Genomic DNA, 20113 nt, shown 5'->3' on the forward strand with positions numbered 1-20113 from the left:
CCAGGGGGCAGCTCCTGCATTAAGTGTCTGCCCCCTAGTGGTTAGTGTGTGTCATAGTCAATGGTCGTTCTGCCCTTCGGTCTATTTGCATATTAGCCTTTGATTATATAGGATTAATTTATTAACATATTATTTATAACTTAAATTTTTTTTTGATAGCGTGTAAACAGATCCCCTAGCACAAAACCCTGGCCTACAGGGTATCTCCAGTCAATATTATCTTGGCATCAATAAGGTACACCTTGTGGGTCCTCAAGTATTGCTTACCAAGCATGTTAAACTCCACTGGCCGCGAGTTTGACATGCTTGGTTAGACCAGTGGTTGGCAAACTCATTAGTCAACAGAGCCAAATATCAACAGTACAACAATTGAAATTTCTTTTGAGAGCCAAATTTTTTAAACTTAAACTTCTTCTAATGCCACTTCTTCAAAATAGACTCGCCCAGGCCGTGGTATTTTGTGGAAGAGCCACACTCAAGGGGCCAAAGAGTCGCATGTGGCTCGCGAGCCGCGGTTTGCCAACCACTGGGTAGACCAGGCATCCTCAAACTATGGCCCACGGGCCACATGTGGGTGTTTTTTTACTTCAAAATAAGATATGTGCCGTGTGCATAGGAATTTGTTCATAGTTTTTTTAAAAACTATAGTCCGGCCCTCCAACGGTCTGAGGGACAGTGAACTGGCCCATTTAAAAAGTGTGAGGACCCCTGGGGTAGACCATTCATTAGTTTGGATCTCTTTCACTGGCTTGCAGTAAAGGTTCTCTGTGTTTCAAGCTCAGCTGGCTTTGCTAGCTTCTTGAGATGTTCAGAGCCTCTTTTTTTTCCAAAGTCCCCTTGATAGAAAGAAATAGTCTTACTAGATAGGATGAGTGGAACTGCTCTTCTGGCCCAAAATAGATCCATTCGTGCTGAGTTAATAGTAAATCAGTTTATAGAAACCTACTCTAAAATTCCCGGGACTTTCCATCAGGATATACTTCCCAAAGGAAACTCCATCAGAGCACTGATCCTCAAACTTGACTGCACATTGGAATCACCTGGGAAGATTTTTAAACTATGATGCCTGGATCGTGGCCCCTACAGCAGTGATTCTCAATTGGGCGATTTGCTCCTCCCACCAGGAAACATTTGGCAATGTCTTTTGGTTATTACAATTGGGAGAGGATTCAACTGGCATCTAGTGTGTAGGGCCCAGGGATGGTGCTAAAATCCCACAATGCAGAGGAAAGTCCCCCATGGCAAAGGATTGTCTAGTCTCAAAGGTCAGTAGGGCCATGGTTAAGAAATCCTATTAAAGACTCAACTCTCTAACTAAAGGTTCGGCCTCAGCATCAGATTTTTATTTTTAATATATTGTTATTGATTTTAGAGAGAGAGGAAGAGAGGAGAGAGGAGAGTGAGAGAGAAACATCAATGTGAGAGAGAAACACCAATCGGCTGCCTCCTGCACACACCCAGACTGGGGATTAAGCCCGCAACCTGGGCACATGCTCTGGCCGGGAATCAGTCTGTCTGCCTGCTGCAAGGAAAGCCAAACTAATGAGACTGGTGCTGGTGCAAAATGAAAGAGGTTAATTCAGGTGCCACGGACCTGAGAGAATGGTAGACTCAGTCTCAAATACCATCCCCCTTCCTCCTCAAGCCTGTGGTTCTTTATGGGGAGATAAGGACACATATGTAATACCTTGATCAATAAAAATAAATTAATTTAAAAATTTAAAATAATTAATTTAAAATTTTTTATTGATTGATTTGAGAGAGAGGAAGGGAGAGAAACATCAATGTGTTGTTTCACTTATTTATGCATTCATTGGTGTATCTGGACAATGCTCTAATTAACAGAGCTACTCGGCCAGGGATAGGGAGGGGAAGGCTTTTTTTTCTATACAATTATCTTGCCAGCTTTTGGGGGCCCTTGATCCCTGTTCATTCATCTTTCTAGCTTTTGGCCGCTAAGTGTAAGAACACACACACACACACACACACACACACGCACACACACACACGCACGCACGCACTATCTTGGCCAATGGAGGAGACTCCCCAGAGCTCCCTGACTGTCTCTGGTAGTGAGGTGGGAGATGGAGCTTCAGGACCTGCCATCAGGAAGCCTGATGCCAACAGCCCTCAGCCCTCCTCCAGAAGCTGGACATAGAATCCACACATCTGGAGGAGCCCTTTGGAGTCCACGGGGCACCCCTAGATCCAGATGTGGCCACATCCTCTGCCCAGCCCCCGTGCCTGGCTTGCCCCTCCAAAGTTGCCAGCTGGGCCTACACTCCAACTGACAGCTTAAGGCAGTGGTTTGCCGCTCTGTTGACTAATGAGTTTATCGACCACTGGCTTAAGGTAACACTAGGAGTTGCACGTGGGAGAAGCACCTCCTTTGCAAGTGAACCCCTGCTGCTACTCTGTAGAGGTCAGGTTCTTCTTTGGGGGACCTCCAGGAAGGGCCCCACAGTTGCACAACTCCAGGGAGCACTGTTCACTTAGAACACAATGTGAATGCTATTTCCTGGCTCCATGGCCCCCAAAGTAAATTTCTACATTCACCAGATTAACTAGACTTTAAATCAGACACTTTGAAATATTTTTGCCAAATGAGTATATCCAACTGGCTCTAAAAATATATTTATTCTGATATATTTATTTACTAGATGTACCGGTTAATAATGTGGATTTTTTTAATAGATGGAGTGACACATATGTTGATATATATGCGATTTGATATGTATGCTATTTTGTTGTATTGACAACAAGCTTCAAAACTTCATATGTCAAATTTTCTGAAGGTGTTAACATCATAAGGTATTTTTATGCTTAAAAATGTTGAATTTCGTGCCAAAGAAAGAGCATTTGCGGGAAGTTTTAATTCATTATTTTGAAGAAAAGTGCTGCTAAATACTTTGGGAAGCTTGTGGTGAACATGCTCCATCTCAAGATACTTGTGAACGCTGGTTTAAACGCTTTAAAAGTGATTATTTCTATGTGAAAGACAAAGAATGTCCAGGTCAACTGAAAAAGTTTGAAGGCCAACAATACAAGCATTATTGGATGAAGATGCGTGTCAAACTCAAAAACAACTTGCAATTTCCGATGTTTTACAAGCAATGGGAAAGATCTTAAAGGAAGGAAAATGGGTGCCACATCAACTGAACGAAAGACAAATGGAAAACCGAAAAGTTATCAGTAAAATGTTGCTTCAATGGCATGAAAGAAAGTCTTTTTTGCATCGAATTGTGACTGGCAATGAAAAGTGGATTTATTTTGAGAATCCCCAATGCACAAAATCATGGGTTGATCCAGGTCAATCACCAACATCAACTGCAAGGCCAAATCGCTTTGGAAAGACAATGCTCTGCGTTTGGTAGGATCAGGAAGGTGTGATGTATTATGAGCTTCTAAAACCAGATGAAACCGTTAATACTGATAGTTACCAACAACAAAAAGTCAATTTGAACCATGCTTTGATTGTGAAATGAGCAGAATGTGCCAGAAATGAGGCAAAGTAATTTTGCTTCATGATAACGTACCATCACACACTTCAAAACCAGTTAAAGACACGTTAAAAGATCTTGCCTGGGAAGTATTAGCCCATCTGCTGTATTCACCAGACCTTGCTCCTTCAGATTACCACTTGTTCTGATCGATGGCACACGCACGTTCTGAGCAGCCCTTCAAAATGTACGAAGAAATGGAAAATTGGGTCTCTGGATGGCTTGCCTCAAAACAAGAAAAGTTCTATTGGGACAGTATCCACAAACTACCTGAAAGATGGGGAAAATGTGTAGCTAGTGATGGACATTACTTTGAATAAAGCACTTTTGATGTTTCTCTTGAAATTGTTTCCTTTGATTACAAAATATGCTATTATTAATCAGTACACCTAGTATATTGTCTCAGATAATGCTAAGGAGAATATATTTTATATTATATATACAACATATGTATATGTGTGTTTATATATGTAAAATTTTTATGAAAATGGTATCATGCATACCAACCTGCAGCTTTCTTTTTTCATTTAATTTTCTATATTGCCCACGCACAGGTCCATACAGGTTGCTGTTAACAACTGCAGAGTATTACACTGCATGGCACTGGTGGGCTTAAAGAATAGCTGCTTATTAAATACGGGTGAAGTGAACACAGGCATTTCTGGAACATGACACTGAAAGTACAAAATGGATGAGAATCTACAAGGATAAGAGCATGAGAAAGATGAAAACGGATGAGAGATGTCGATACAGGTTGGGAAGATGCGAAGGGGTAGAACTATGGTAACCAGGGAAAACTGGAAGCCTTGCATGGGAATGGAGTAGGGAGGAGGGTGGTTAGGACTCATGTCTAATACCAGGAAGTACGTGGACTCACTTTGGGGGGACCTCCAGGAAAGGCTCAGGAACTAGGCGTCAGATACAGTACTTTGCAAGGTGGAGACAGCCAAAGGGGGAGATATAAGGAGCAATTAGACTTGCAGATCCCATCCCACAAGCACAGCCCAGAGACTTCTCCCAAGCCCTGTAACACAGGAGGTTTATTCTCTGGGAGAAAATAGCAAAGGGCCAGATTAAAGCAGTGGATTTAAAACAAGAAGATGAATGAAAGTCTGCATACTGAACAGAGAAGCACCGCAGTGCCTCACCACTGCCCAGCCCTATTCTCCCACCTGGCTCTCAAACACTATCCACCAGGCTTTATAATCTCTGCATGGAAGCCTGGAAGATCCTTCTTGAGAGGCAACAAATAACCCCACATAAACCTACAGACATCTGGGGTAGAGATCTATCAATGAAAATCCAACAGTCTTTTTTTTTTTTAAAAATATATTTTTATTGATTTCAGAGAGGAAGAGAGAGAGAGAGAAACATCAATGGTGGGAGACAATCATCAATTGGCTGCCTCCAGCACACCCCACACTGGGGATTGAGCCCACAACCCCAGGCACGTATACTGACCAGGAATCGAACTGAGACCTGGTTCATGGGTGGATGCTCAACCCCTGAACCATGCCGGCCAGGCACCAACAGTCTTCTTTACTACAAAGGACTGGGTGTGAATCTAAGGTCTCAAGTGTGGCCGTGCCTACGGGTAGCTTGAATGTAATATAAATAAAAAGAAGTTGACGATGCTCCAACCAACTGACCCACACTAGCCCGGGCCCCAAGTAGGACTTTTAACTTTTTAAAAGGCTTTGTTGTCTGGGTCTTGTGTTTCCCTCCTCACTGACCCACAAAGGCAAGTGTTACTCTTCTGCGACAGCTGTGGGTCATGGAGACCTAGGGCAAGACTTGCCAAAGATCTGACAGCAAGTAAGTGACCTGGGTCAGAATAGCACCTACACTGACCTCCTTTCTCCAAATGCATCAGACCGGGAAAATACCAGGAAACCAATGCAAGAGCATGAAGAAATCACCAGCAAATTTAAACACCAGCAAATGAACAGAAAATATAAAGTTTATCCAGTATGTATAGTATATACAACATCCAGTATATCCAAGTTTATAGTATGTCCAGATTTTTTTTTAATTATTCTTTTTTTAAAATATTTTTTATTGATTTCAAAGAGAGGAAAGGAGAGGGAGAAAGAGAGATAGGAACATCAATGATGAGAGAGAATCATTGATTGGCTGCCTTCTGCAGGCCCCCCACTGGGGATCGAGCCCACAACCAGGGCATGTGCCCAGACTGGGAATGGAACTGTGACCTCCTAGTTCATGGGTCGATGTTCACCGCTGAGCCTCTGACCTCCAAAAGTTATATATGATCTAAACTGCTTTCCAAGCAGAGAACCCTTACATTTTGGAGCTGGGAAGAAACTTAAAAATTATCAATACATTTATTCTTAAGCTATTTGGTCTTAAAGAGTTTTTGTTTATGTGGGCATGTTTGAATAAGGTTTAGAAGGCTGAATAGAAGTTTGTAAGGTGGAATGGGGTAAGGTGGAGAGGAGAACATTCTAGAGAAAACAGGTATAGAGGAATGGAGTGTGAAAAGACATTTTTCTATCACTAACAGGACATAAAATTTTGGATATTTATACTTCCTGATCTAAGTTCAACTCGAATAAGAACAAATAGTGACACCCATGTGGCAAATAAAATTAATGGGTTATGAAACACCTTTCAAGGGCAAAATGACACCTTCACACCCAGAAGGTAAATGCTACCACAACTCAGGCGAGATGTGCTCTTGGAAAAGGCACTTAGAACAGTTTATCCCAATGTTGATTCTGGTTTTGGCTACATGGAGTCTCATTCATTCTTACTCTTGACCTTCACCCCTGGCTATAATTAGTTTTTCACAGAACTGGACCAGCAGGATGTGGAGGGGGTGGGGGATAATTCATGGACTCCCAATGAATGGACAATATGCTAAATGACTAACAGGAAGAGAAGAGCAAACCTATGAACTCAAAATAATTCCTTGGTCATTTGTATCCAGCATAAATCCAGACTTTAATGAGACATGTGATTTAGAAATAAATGGGAATAGTATCTGCATAATAGTATTTTGGTATTAAATTATTTAATATGACTATTAAGCATGTTTCTGCAAAAAACCTTCCCATACCATACTGTCATTCCCTTGATCAAAAGTTATAACATTCCTGCTGAGTAAAATATAATTTTAAAATGCCCCTGATCTTATATTCAGATTTCCATGTATTTGGCTTCATAATTCCCTGCCATACCCTGCCTTTTAAGAAAATTTAGATGTAATTGGCACATAACATATTAGTTACTCCCAGCCTTTTTTACTATTTCTCTGCAGAAACCCTCTTCTTTAGCAAAATTAATTTGCTCAGTATCCCCAAAACATGCTATACATGTGATCAATGACCTTTTTTTTTTTTTGGGGGGGGGGTCCAGTGAACTTTATTGATGGTGCATGACAAGGTAGGGCTCCCCAAGCCCCTCCCCTTCCTCAGGGGGTCTGGGATGGAAACCGTGGAGGTCAGGAGATTCTCAGTGTTGAAGGTCCGATGTGAGGCATGGACTCTCCAGCAGCTGAGGGTCTCTCTTCCTCTTGATGGGGCTTGGTGGCCCAGGGGGATCTTACTCCTTGGAGGCCATGTGGACCATAAGGTCCACCACCCTGTTGCTGTAGCCAAATTCACTGTCATACCAGGAAATGAGTTTGACAAGTGGTCCTTGAGGGCAATACCAGCTCCAGCATTGAAGACGGATCCACTGTGTCACTGTTAAAGTCGCAGGAGACATCTTGATCCTCAGTATAGCCCAGAATGCCCTTAAGGGGACCATCTGTTGCCTGCTTCTTGATGTCATCGTATTTGGCAGCTTTCTCCAGGTGGCAGATCAGATCCACGGTGGGGATGGGGACAACAAAGGCCATCCCAATGAGCTTCCCATTCACCTCAGGGATAATCTTGCTCACAGCCTTGACAGCGCCAGGAGAAGCAGGGGTGATGCTCTGGGCAGCCCTTCGGCCATCACGCCACATGGCCCATCCACAAACTTCTGGGTGGCAGCGGCGGCATGGACTGTGGCCATGAGTCCCTCCATGATGCCAAAGTTGTCATGGATGATCTTGGCCGGGGGGTGGGGGGGGCAAGCAGTTGGTGGTGCAGGAGGCAGTGCTGACAATCTTGAGGGAGTTGTCATACTTGTCATGGTTCACACCCATCACAAACATGGGGCATCCGAAGAAGGGGCAGAGATGATGACACTCTTGGCTCCATCCTTCAAGTGAGCCCCAGCCTTCTCTGTGACAGTGAAGACACCGGTGGACTCCACAACATACTCAGTACCACCATCACCCATTTGATGCTGGTGGGATCTCGCTCCTGGAAGATAGAGATGGACTTTCCATTGATGACAAGCTTCCCGTTCTCAGCCTTGACTGTACCTTTGAACTTGCCATGGGTAGAATCATACTGGAACATGTAGACCAGGGGTCCTCAAACTTTTTAAACAGGGGGCCAGTTCACTGTCCCTCAGACATTGGAGGGCCAGACTATAGTTTTAAAAAAACTATGAACAAATTCCTATGCACACTGCACATACCTTATTTTGAGGTAAAAAACAAACAGCAAAAACACCCGCATGTGGCCCGCGGGCCGTAGTTTGAGGACGCCTGATGTAGACCATGTGTTTGAGGTTAATGAAGGGGTCACTGATGGTGACAATATCCACTTTGCCAGAGTTAAAAGCAGCCCTGGTGACTAGGCACCCAATATGACCAAATCCGTTCACTCTGATTTTCACCATCGTGTCTGAGGTTTACAGCTGGCACTGTGCAAAGATGCGGCTGATGAACAGGAGAAGCAGAGAACCAATTGCTGACCTTTTATAAGAATGATGTTCTCGCCCTAGCTCGTTTGGCTCAGTGGATAGAGCGTCAGCCTGTGGACTGAAGGATCCCAGGTTCGATTCCGGCCAAGGGCACATGCCTGGGTTGTGGGCTCTATTCCCAGTGGGGGCGTGCGGGAGGCAGCCAATCAATGATTCTCTCTCATCATTGATGTTTCTATCTCTCCCTCTCCCTTCCTCTCTGAAATCAATAAAGAAATATATTTAAAAATAAAATAAATAAAATAAAATAAAAAGAATGATGTTCTGACCATCCCACCCATACATGGCTAGGCTACTAGATATATTTTCCTCTGCAGAATCCTAGTAAAAATTCTCTTTTTATTTTTTATGTTAATATAAATAATATCATTTTTAAAAGCAATTCAAGTTTCTTGACTTTATTAGGAAATATCAATAATGGTTTGGTATTGTGTACTGAAGATAATAGTAAGGATATCTAGACTGAGTCATATCCACTTATTTACACTCTACCCCTTAAAGTGTACTTATAGGATTTAGATTACCCGTGAACTAATCTATACAGTATTAATAGAATATAAAATAGAGTACCCTATGTTTAAGAAATGACCATTGTACTTGAGGAAGAAAAGCACCTTAATCTGTGATGAGAATTTATTTATATTGTAGCTTCACATATCTTGTTGAACCAGGTTTTCTGTGGGTGGGTTCATTTGATTACACTGTTTGGTTATGAGGAACTCTGCACCTGCTGTGAGCAAAGCATTAAAGTTCCTTCTTAAAGACTGAACAAAGGTTCATTCATTCATTCCTTTCACAAGCTTTCACTTAGCATCCTCCTGTGAAAAAAAGGCCCTTCCTAAAGGGACTCCCCACCATTAGTTGGAGAGACAGGGCTAACACTTGTGACAGAGCTATGCCCGAGGGACTCTATTAATTATCTAATGCCACAGTAATGCTGAGTAACAACCAACCACATAACTTCAGTGTTATACAATAGCTGTTAATTTCTCAGTATCGGGTGGTTGCCTAGACAGTTCTGCTGATTTGGGTTGGGTGCCTTTTTTTTGGGAGGTGGCGGGGCTGATCTAGGATAGCCCCAATATGATGATTCAACTCTGCGTTATGTGTCTCTCACCCCCATGGCAGTGGCTCAGACACAAGAGGAAGAGCACACCTAACAGCACAAGGGGTTTTTATGCCTCTGCTTAAACATGTCCTATTGGTCAAAGCGCGTTTCATGGCTAAGACCAGAATCAGACTCATGGCACAGGGCATGAACACAAAGACAGGAGAATTGGGGAGGTCAGTGCACTCTATCACAGGCTGTAAATACTCAGACCTGGAGCACCTAACTCAGCCTAACGTACACTGACTTAAGCTGAACCTTGAAAGAGAGGATGGTAGTTAGCTAAATCATGAAGGAGGGGAGGTGCTTTTCTCAGATAACTTAGAAGATTATAAGTATTCCTGCATCTTTGCTTCATACGATGTACATACCCTTCACCTATAAACTTTTCCCCCATTTCCTATCTGGAATTTGGATGTGAGTCCTAGATATGCAGCAGCCTTCTTCTAACCATGAGGCAATAGATAGTAGATTGAAGTTCTACAGAAAGATGGCATCTAACAGCATCCTTGAGTCACTGCAACAACTCCAATGGAGTACCTCTAGCCTTCTTGTCATCTGGGTCAGCATCCAGGAACCCCTGTAAAATCCTCTGCAGAACCACCCTGCCCTTCAGTGTTTCAGGCTCCACCATTTCACTCTTCTTCCTTTAATCAAAACTCCTGTTTCTTTAGCCAAGCTGATTCCAAAGGCTTTATATCCTTAGCAGAAGTGGTGATACTATTTATCCCAGGATGGTTTCTCAAAGTCTAGAATTTCAGGGGCTCTGGATAAGACAGCACACCTCCCCTGGCCTCCACATCGTCACTGCTATGAGTAAAGACGGCGCACCTTAGACTTTCCTGGCAAATCCTTCACAACCCCAGGTATTCACAGTTTAGCCACCAACATCTACTTTGAAATCACCATTATCATTATCATTATTCCCTTTATCCTGATTTATGTGAGTCAAATAAGTAGCCCAGGATCCTAGGTCAGTTCCTTATCTCTTGCATTTCATCCCAAAGGGCCCTGTACATCCTTTTTCTGACCCCATTTCCTACCTCCACCTCCTGAAACCCCCAAGAATTCATGATCAGTATCAACAAAATCTCTCTTTTTATAAAGTCTGAATTTTTTTCTTCACCTTCCTGCTCTAAGAGAAACCTAGGACTCCTTTTTTTTTTTTTTAAATATATTTTATTGATTTTTTTACAGAGAGGAAGAGAGAGGGATAGAGAGCTAGAAACATCGATCAGCTGCCTCTTGCACACCCCCCACTGGGGATGCGCCCGCAACCAAGGTACATGCCCTTGACCGGAATCGAACCCGGGACCCCCAAGTCCGCAGGCCGACGCTCTATCCACTGAGCCAAACCGGTCTCGGCCCTAGGACTCCTTTGAGGACACTGCTTCCTCTGCAGCCCTCGAAAGAGTTGGCTGTTTTTCTCCCACATCCCACAGAAGAGTAGGTGTCCTCCTTGTTCCTCATTGCTATTTCCAGACCACTCTGCCTCCCTCCTTCCTAAAACTCCCCAGCTTTGATTCTGATGTTAAGGAGATTATGCTAACCTCATCAAAGTCATATGGCCACTATCTCTCTCTAACCTTGCTCCTACCTGTTCTCATTATTATTACTGATGGTCCTCCCAACATGCTAAGTTCTAAATGACCTCTTTTCCTCTCAAAAGCATGTCCTCCTTATCTCAGTTATTCCTCTCATGCCCTTGTTTCACCTCTCATCCACCTTAGATTCCATGGCCCATTATTATAATCACTCCTTTGAATGTACCCTTGGTTCCCTTTCCCCTCTCTTACTTCAGTGCACTTTCCTGACAGAACACAAGCCTTGACTAAATCCAACTCCCCACCAATGCCAGCACAGTGCAGCCACTGGACATGGCTGGAGAACTCGCACGTCTAAACTAACTGTGAGCACTCACTTTGAAAAGGCCATCGATGTCACTCATCAATCCTTCTTACATTACCCTAAACCATCCTCATAAATGGCTATTTTATACCTTCTCCTCTCTCTTCAAATTTTCCATAACTCTTTCGCCATCCTCAGTCTCAGATGGCTATTCCATATCTTCTCCCCTCTCTCTATACTTTCCATAACTCTTTCCCCATCCTAGTTCTCTGAGAAAATAAAAACAACAGGACAATATCCACAAAGTCCCAGAATATCATCCCCCCACCTATCTGCATGAGGATGAAATTGTATTGCTCCAAATTTTGGCCAACTATTCCACTTGTGTGCACCTTTCCATCACTATAACCATTCTCCTCTCTCTCCTGGATCACTTCCATCAGCAAATAAACAAGCTGTTATTTCTCCCATCTAAAAAACTGTCTCTTGACTTTACTTTCCCTTCCAAATACTGTCCCATTTCTCCTCCCCTTTAAACTGGAGCATGGGCTATCTTCCCTATCTACAATCCCTTTCCTCTCATCATATTTTCATGCTTACGACTCCACAAAATATCCTCTTGTCAATGTCATTAATGATATCCATGTTGCTTTAACCAATGGTCAATATACAGTCTTTATCCTTCTTAATCTTTCAGAAGCTTTTAACACAATTGATTATTTCTTTCTCCTCGAAACATTTTCTTGCTTTCCAGAACACCACACTCACCTATTTTCCTCTTACTTGCTGATGACTCATTCTTTGTTTTCCCTGTCCCCTTCTCTATCTTCTCATTCTTCTTGAGTGTTCTCATCCAGCTTCATTGCTCTACATACCATTCTAGGTTGATGACTCTTAAATGTATATCCCCAACCTGGACCTTTGCTCTGAACTCTAGACTTATACACTGAGTGGCCAGATTATTATGATCTCTGAACGCATAATAATCTGGCCACTCAGTGTATATTCCTATATAATAAAAGGCTAATACGCAAATTGTCCCCTCGACCAGGAGTTCGACCATCAGGCAGGCCGGCCAACTGCCTATGTCCCCTCCCCCTGGCCAGGCTGGCCGGACCCCACCCATGCACAAATTCATGCACTGGACCTCTAATATAAATATATATATTTCTCCACTGAGTGCCAGATTATTATGCATTCAGAGATCATAATAATCTGGCCACTCAGTGTATATCCAACTGTCTCCTCAATATTCCATTTAGATATCTAACAGCCATCTTGAACTTAATACATCCAAAATTAAACTCCCGATTTTCAAGCTCAAACCCATTTCTTCCCATTTTTGAAAATGGCAACCACATCCTTGAGTCAGCCTTGACTCCTCTCTTATTCTCCTCCCTATAACTGATCCATTGGTTAATTATTTGACTCTACCTTTTTAAAATAGGTTTTAATATATTTCAGAATCCACTACCTAAACTTCTACTACCCTAATCCAAGCCACTGGTCTCTTGCCTAGCCTCCTAGCTAATCTTCCAGCTTCTGTCTGTGACCCTCTCTTATGGTTTATTGTCCTCACTATATCCAAAGTGATTTCATTAGAACATAGTCATTCCTAAACAAATACCTTCCAGTAGCTTCTCATTTCACTCTAAATATGAGTCCAATTCCTACTAATAAGGACTACTGCATCCTACACAATTTGTCCCACCCTGCCCATCATTACCTCTCAACTTCCTATCCTCCTGCCCCCTTAACTCTGACCAGCCACGCACACTGTTTTCCTTGTGATGCCTGCCTTATCACCTCTGCATCCGTTGTTGCCTTGCCTGGAATGCTCTTTCCTCAGATATTTCCTTTTTTGTTCTCCTCACTTCCTTCAGGTCCTCCCAAAAATGTTACCTCCCCTGACTCCTCTATTTAAAATGGGGAAAACCTACCCCCCGTCACAATCTCTATTTTCTTCTTTCCTTATTTTTCTTCATTGCACTTACCACAAGCTAATATGCTACACATTTTATTGATGTGTTTGTCCCCTACCCAATAGAATGCAAGTTCCATAAAGGCAGAGAAATTTTTTTTAATCCTCACCCTGGGGTATGTTTTCATTGATTTTAGAGAGAGAAAAATATCGATGTGTGAGAGAAACTCAATCAGTTGCCTCCAGTACACACCCCGACCAGGGATCGAACTCACAACCTGGGTATGTGCCCTGACCAGGAATCGCCAATGACCTTTCACTATAAAGGATGATGCTCCAACTAATTGAGCCATACTGGCCAGAGGAAGGCACAGAATTCTGTTTTTGTTCACTGCAATTTTCAGGGCCTAGAGCAGACCCTGATATGTAATATTTTTGGTATTTATTGCATGAAGGAGATTATGATAGAGAGTAGAGAGACACCAGCTCTTAAATGACATGCCAAGGATGAGCTTGTCTAGAATGAGCTCCATTGCAGAGTTTTCATTAGAGAAGTAATAGGAATCAGATCCACACAATGAAAGATCACTCTAGCTACAGGTGGAGCAGACTGGAGGGGGCAGGACTGGAGCTAGAGGGAATAGTTGAGTTGACAGAAATTCAAGCAAGGAAAAATTGAGAGCTTGAGCAAAGACAATGGCTGTGGTCATAAAGAGAAGGGGAGCAAATTAGACATTTAGGAGTAGAATAGACAGACCTTGGGGATCAATGTGACACACAGATTTATAGTCCACCAAAAGACACCCTTTATCCTCCCCAAATTGCATCATGGATCACCTCTAGTCTTTGGAAGTTTTTGAAAGCTTGGATGTAGAGTTCTTAGGTCACATCCTGGCCTTATTCCAGGTAAGGAAATATCAAGTTCCTGAACCATCAAAGACATAGAAGATTGGACTTTATAAGAAACTCCTGGTCTTTATTCCCCATTTTTTTTCTCACCCTCTCTGCCCTGTTAAGGGGCCTCAAGAAAGCAAGAACCAAGAAACTTAAAAAACTGTGTTCACCTTTTCCCTAATCCTGACCTACCTTAATCCAACTTACTCTCTCACTGTTGAAACAAATACTTCTGATACAGAGATAAGGGCCACCCTATTGCCAGGGGATCTCTCTATAGGTGTCCACCCCCAAGGCCCAACTCAAGGAAGCAGGTTCTACTGAAGGCAATTGTCCATTTGATAATAGGATTTACTGCAACCAAGATTGCCTTCCTGACACATTCCTTCAGAAGGTATTAGTTCCCTAGAATGCAGAGGCCCAACCTCTACAGCCTGCATATGCTTAGTCAAAGTAGAAAGTTCCAGTCCTCCAGAATCCATTCTTAAAACCCAGCAACTTACTGTACACACCCCGACCAGCACAGGGCCAGTGTCCAATGTAGAGGGTGCAATGCCACTCAGGTTTCAGCCTGGACATCCACACCACAGGCCGGTGCATACTGAGTAAAGTGAGGAATGCTGGAGTGCCACATGAAAAGAACTCAAGGAAAGCCCGACTACTCTTTTAGTGTCACGGGGGACAGGAAAGACACGTAGCCAAATATAGCAAATGAAGGAACTCTGATCCTAGTACACAAGGAGCTAAGGTCTGGGCAAAGGCAGTCTCCCGCACATGCCTCCCACAGAAGTGGGTAGTGTAACCAGCAGAAAGGTCCTCCTTGCTCCCTGAGAAAATCAGGCTCTGGCTCAGTGGCTGACCCAGGGTCCCTTCGCCCAGACTTAGATGGTAAGGATCCAAGGCCAAAGGAGGGAGCTGAACAGCACATGAAATACATGCAACCTTTTGTAGGTATTCTTAACTTAGAACCCCTTGAAACTGGGCATGATTTTGTGTTTGTATGATGAGCAAATATGCATTTTTCTGGAGAGAAGGTCTTCACCTTTTATCAGATTTTCTGAGACTCAAAAATAGAGAGATTGGATCTGTGCAACCTTAAGTGTACTTTCCAATATGGCGGCATTAGCCACATTTCAAGTGTTCAATGACCACATGGGGCAGTGGCTACTGAATTAGACAGTGCAATACATAACATTTCCCCATTACAGAAAGTTCCGGTGGACAATGCTGCCTTAGAGAAATGGTGTTTTCTCTGTGAAACTTCCATGAGAAAGCTTGGATATCAGACACTGGCATTCAAATTTCTTCCCGGTGCTATGGAATACTGTAGATCCTTGGGAGCCCAATATCTAAACCTGCTGACTACCACCTAGTAGTGACCAGAAGATGCTTTTCTTTGGCTGCTTGGCATTCTATCAGCATGAATTCCTATCAAGGAAAAGATGGAATGAATTATTTAGGGATTATGCTATGCTTGAGTGACCTCAGATTCGGGCAGGCTTCAAAAAAGCATGAAGAGAACATTAGAAAGGTCTGGATTAAAATTACCAGAAAAGCACTGGCTGGTGTTTCTCTAGAGTGTTGGCCCGCACACCAAAGGTTCACATTTCTGTGTTGCAGGTTCAATCCCTGGCCCCAGTCAGGGCATGTGCGGGAGGCAACCAACTGATGTTTTTCTCTTACATCGATGTCTCTCTGTCTCTCTCTGTCTCTCTGTCTCTCTGTCTCTCTGTCTCTCTCTCTCTCTCTCTCTCTCTCTCTCTCTCTCTCTCCCCTTTCCTCCCTCCCTTCCACTCTCTCTAAAAATCAATGGAAAAATGTCCTCAGGTGAGATTTAGAAAAAGAAAAAAACTATCAGTATTCATCAGCAATTACAAAGATGCTGTTTCTCTCTTTTACTTTTACGGAGGTTAGTAGACACCCCCGTGAGGTCAGCAAGGGCTAGGGATTACATGGTGGGACAGGGCATTTTGGCAATTCTTTGCTCTTTATGAATGTTAAATTTCTATTCCTATAATTAGAAAGAGTTCTGCCCTGCATGTTGACAGTTCTCAGTAGCACAATAAAAGGGAATATACTCAATAGCCCTGCTCCATGATAATGTAGGGAAATAGCACTGCTTGATGAATAGGCCTGGACTTTGATCCCACACCTGGGGTTCAGTCTAGACTTTACACCGTATGCCATAAAACTGGATATATTATTTAGCATCTCTAAGCCTCCATTCTATCATGTGGAAAATGTGGACCATATACCGTAAGGTCATGGGAAAGACTGACTACGATATCCAACTACGTGTGAAGTGCAGTACCTCGCTTGTAGCAAGTCTGAACAAACAGCAGCCGTAATTGTCTTCTTTCACGGTCTTCATGCTCCATACTGACTTACTGGGAATACCCTTTGTTTTGGATGCCCTGGATTTTTAATTACTATGATCTCCTATTTCTAATGGCTGCTTCCAGCCCAACCTTTCCAATAGTTCTACCTGATTTATAAATCACAGACTAAAGGGGCTACGATCTGTGGTATTACATGGAAGGTAAGAGATGGGGCAGTTACTTGTACTGAGGATTGTGCTAGTTGCTTCGTTAATTATTGAGATCACTGTATTCCTCACAGACTTCTATGTAATAGGGGAAAATTAGAAACAATCTAAATGTCTAATAATAGAGCACTAGAATACTGGCATATAGTAAATCCTTTCAAAGTAATGTTTTCCATAAATATTTGTTGAGATGGGTACATGATTATGATACAGTGTGAACTGAAAAAAATCAAAGCCAACCCCCCTCCCATGTCCCTATGGAAACATGTCAGGAGACATGTCTAGAATGTGTAGTCATAGCTCTTAACCAAAAACAATTCAAACGTCTGTCCATTAACAACATCATGGACAAATCGTGGTATATTCACACAGGGAATATTATCTATATTAATAAAAGGGTAATATGCTAATTAGACTGGATATCTTCCGGACGTCCTTCCTGACAAAGCCGGGCCCGGGCGAAGTCGCCCGAGGTCCTGGGCGCCTGTGGCTGCGGCTGGCCCGGGCAAAACCAGCCGGGTCCCAGGTGCCTGCGGCTGGCCAGAGGGAGGGAAGCCTGGGTCCTGGGTGCCTGAGGCCGGCCTGAGGAGGGAAGCCTGGGTTCCGGGAGCGGGGGCAGAGGCAGAGTGGTTAGGGGCGATCAGGCCAGCAGGGGAGCAGTTAGGGCAATCAGGCAGGCAGGCAGAGGGGTTAGGAACCAGCAGTCCCAGATTGTGAGAGGGATGTCCGACTGCCAGTTTAGACTCGATCCCTGCAGGATCAGGCCTAAACCAGCAACTGGACATCCCCCAAGGGGTCCCGGATTGAAAAGCGTGCAGGCCTACGCTCTTTTATATTTTGCATATATAAAAGGCTAATATGCAAAATGTCCCCATGGGAGTTCGACCAGGAGACTGGGAGTACCATTGCTCACTATGACGGGCACTGACCACCAGGAGGCAGCTCAGAATGAAGGAAGGCCCCAGCCAGTGGCCAGCAGCTGGGGAAGGGAGGCACCGGCCAGCAGCCGGAAAGCCCCAATTGGTCCTGCTCGCCAGCCAGGCCTAGGGACCCTATCCGTGCATGAATTTTGTGCCCCTGGCCTCTAGTACAGTAATAAAAACAAAAAAAAAAACTATAACTATGTAATAATATGATGAATCTTCTAAGGATAATGTGAAATTTTAAAAAGCAAAGCACAAAAGAATATATGGGGCATGATTCTATGTAATAAAGGTCAAACTGGGGAAATTTTAATTGTATTGCTTAAGGTGATAAACTATAAAGAAAAACTAGGAATTGCCACGGCTGGCGGCTGGCATTGCTCAGTGGTTGGAGTGTTGGCCTGCATATCAAAGAGTCACGGGCAGATTCCTGGTCAAGGGCACATACCTGGACAGGAGTTTGAATCCCCCGTCCCCCAACCCCTGTGACAACCAGTCCAAGTGTCTCTCTCTCTTCCTCCCTCCTTTCCACTCTCTCTAAAAATCAATGGAAAAAATATCCTCGGGTGAATTTTAACAAAAACAAAAAAAAGTTTTTTTAAAAAGTGGTAGTGCCTTTATATTAGTTAAATTGTACCTTTACGCCTTACTTTCATAATGTAAATGTTTTAAAATAAAGACCAAGGGAAAACAAGTACAAGCCTATATTTTCCAGTGTGATCTCAAGTACACAGATTTCTGCATTCGTGGAGTGGGGGAGAGGGTGTGTGTGGGAGGGTGGATCAATAATTGCTTTCTCTGGTTAGCAAAATATAAAGGAATTTATATTGTCTTCCTTATATATTTTGTATTTTTTCAAAATTTTTAATAATCAGCAAGTATTACTTTGAAAATAAGAATACAAGCAAAACCACCAACTGCCCAGTTCTGGCTCTTTAAGTTATATCCCTGCACATAGTACAAAGGAAGAGACATTTCTCTCCTCCCGCCGGAGAGAAATAGGGAGGGAGGAAGGGCCACACAATTGAAATCAAAACAAGGAACCACCACAGGGCTGGTCATCTGTGCCAGCGATAAGGCCTTCGGGAGCTCAGCTGATGAAAACCAGTAAAGACACTTCCTAGATTACCCCAGAACTCAGACAACTCTGCCTGCCCTCTGTTTCAAGGCCTGGAAAATGAGCCAGCAGCTGTGTAAGAAGAAAGCGGTATTGTTTGATTCAATAATAACTATCACTTTTTAACTCATTATTGTCATAATATCACATTGGAACATTACATGCATTAATCCAATCATAATTGCTCACAAAAATTTTGTAAGGTGAATATATATTTCACACTGATATTTTACACCTTATTTTAGTGATATGCCAGGGCTTGAAAGAAGTGGAATGACTTGCCCAGATGTCTGAGTCCAAAGTCAGTAACTTTTATACACTCCACCACAATTTACATGTATTTGTGCACATGTTGTAGAGTTTTCTCATCTATTGTTTTACACTCACAGCAATCATGTAAAACAGCTCAGAGTAGCTGTGCAATTTGCCCAAGGACATGCAGCTAGAAAGAAGCTATATTCTTTGATGTTAATTTATTTCTTTTTTCTTCTTGAGGGACAAAACTTTTTCCCTACACCCCGACTAAATGCCAATGCTTCTATGTCCTCCCATACATGCAGATTTTACATTTAGGTAACACACTAGTTATTACTTCCTGCAAGAAGGACAGAGATGTTGAATATGATACAGAAGTAAAAAAAATAATAATAATAATAAAGAAAAGAAAAAGTTAACCCCCTTACTAACGTGGAGTGAGCAGTCAGATGCAATCCAGACATCGCTTTCTCATCACCCCCCACCCTTTGTTTTTGCAAAAGATAAGGTTAAGGTAGAAGACAGGTTTCATAGTCTGTGGCATTTTGGTTGTAACTATCGGATGATTTGCTTATCAACCTCAGCTCCCAGTTTTCCAGGGTCCCCCTCTGGTTTTCACTCTGCCCTAAGGGCGTTAACCTTTCAGCTGCTTAAAGGAGTGAACATTCCAGGACCCTCTCCAGCCACCTCAGTCTCCCCACCCCTCGAGCCTCAGAAGGCTCTCTGGGAGTGAAGGCTTTCTCACCCCCGCCTGGAAGGTGGGTCATTTCTTTGGCAGAAGGGAGAGGGCAGTGGAATTTCCTTTGAGAAGGGATGGGTATGCAAAATGCAAGGAGGAGGAGGAGGAAGCGGAGAGGAGAGTGAGTCAGAGAAGAGAGTGAGTCAGAGGAGAAAAGCTGCGGGGCTCGGCTAACAGTGAGCCTCTAGAGCAGTGGGGAAGCTTAAGCCATTAACAAGGTAAGAACAGTTTTTTCTGTATACACCTCCAAAGCAGGGCCGTTATCCCAGGGCCACAGGAGTGGGTATCAGGTCACCGGGACGGCTAAACTGGGAGGTCAGTGGTAACATAAAGGGAGGGCGGCTGACAAAGATTCACCTGGGAATCAATCACCCAGAGAAAATGCCAGCTCCTGCCAGGAGCTCCTCCATCCACATGGCTCCATCCCGAAGAGGGTCTGAAAGAG

General features: G+C 43.3%; 1 pseudogene; it reads right to left on the reverse strand.

Moving 5' to 3' along the window:
* Positions 1-7125: 7125 nt before the first annotated feature.
* Positions 7126-8234, reverse strand: LOC103284644 (glyceraldehyde-3-phosphate dehydrogenase-like; annotated as a pseudogene).
* Between the last annotated feature and the right edge of the window lie 11879 nt (positions 8235-20113).

Source organism: Eptesicus fuscus, chromosome 21 (assembly GCF_027574615.1).
Source record: "Eptesicus fuscus isolate TK198812 chromosome 21, DD_ASM_mEF_20220401, whole genome shotgun sequence".
Lineage (NCBI taxonomy): Eukaryota > Metazoa > Chordata > Mammalia > Chiroptera > Vespertilionidae > Eptesicus > Eptesicus fuscus.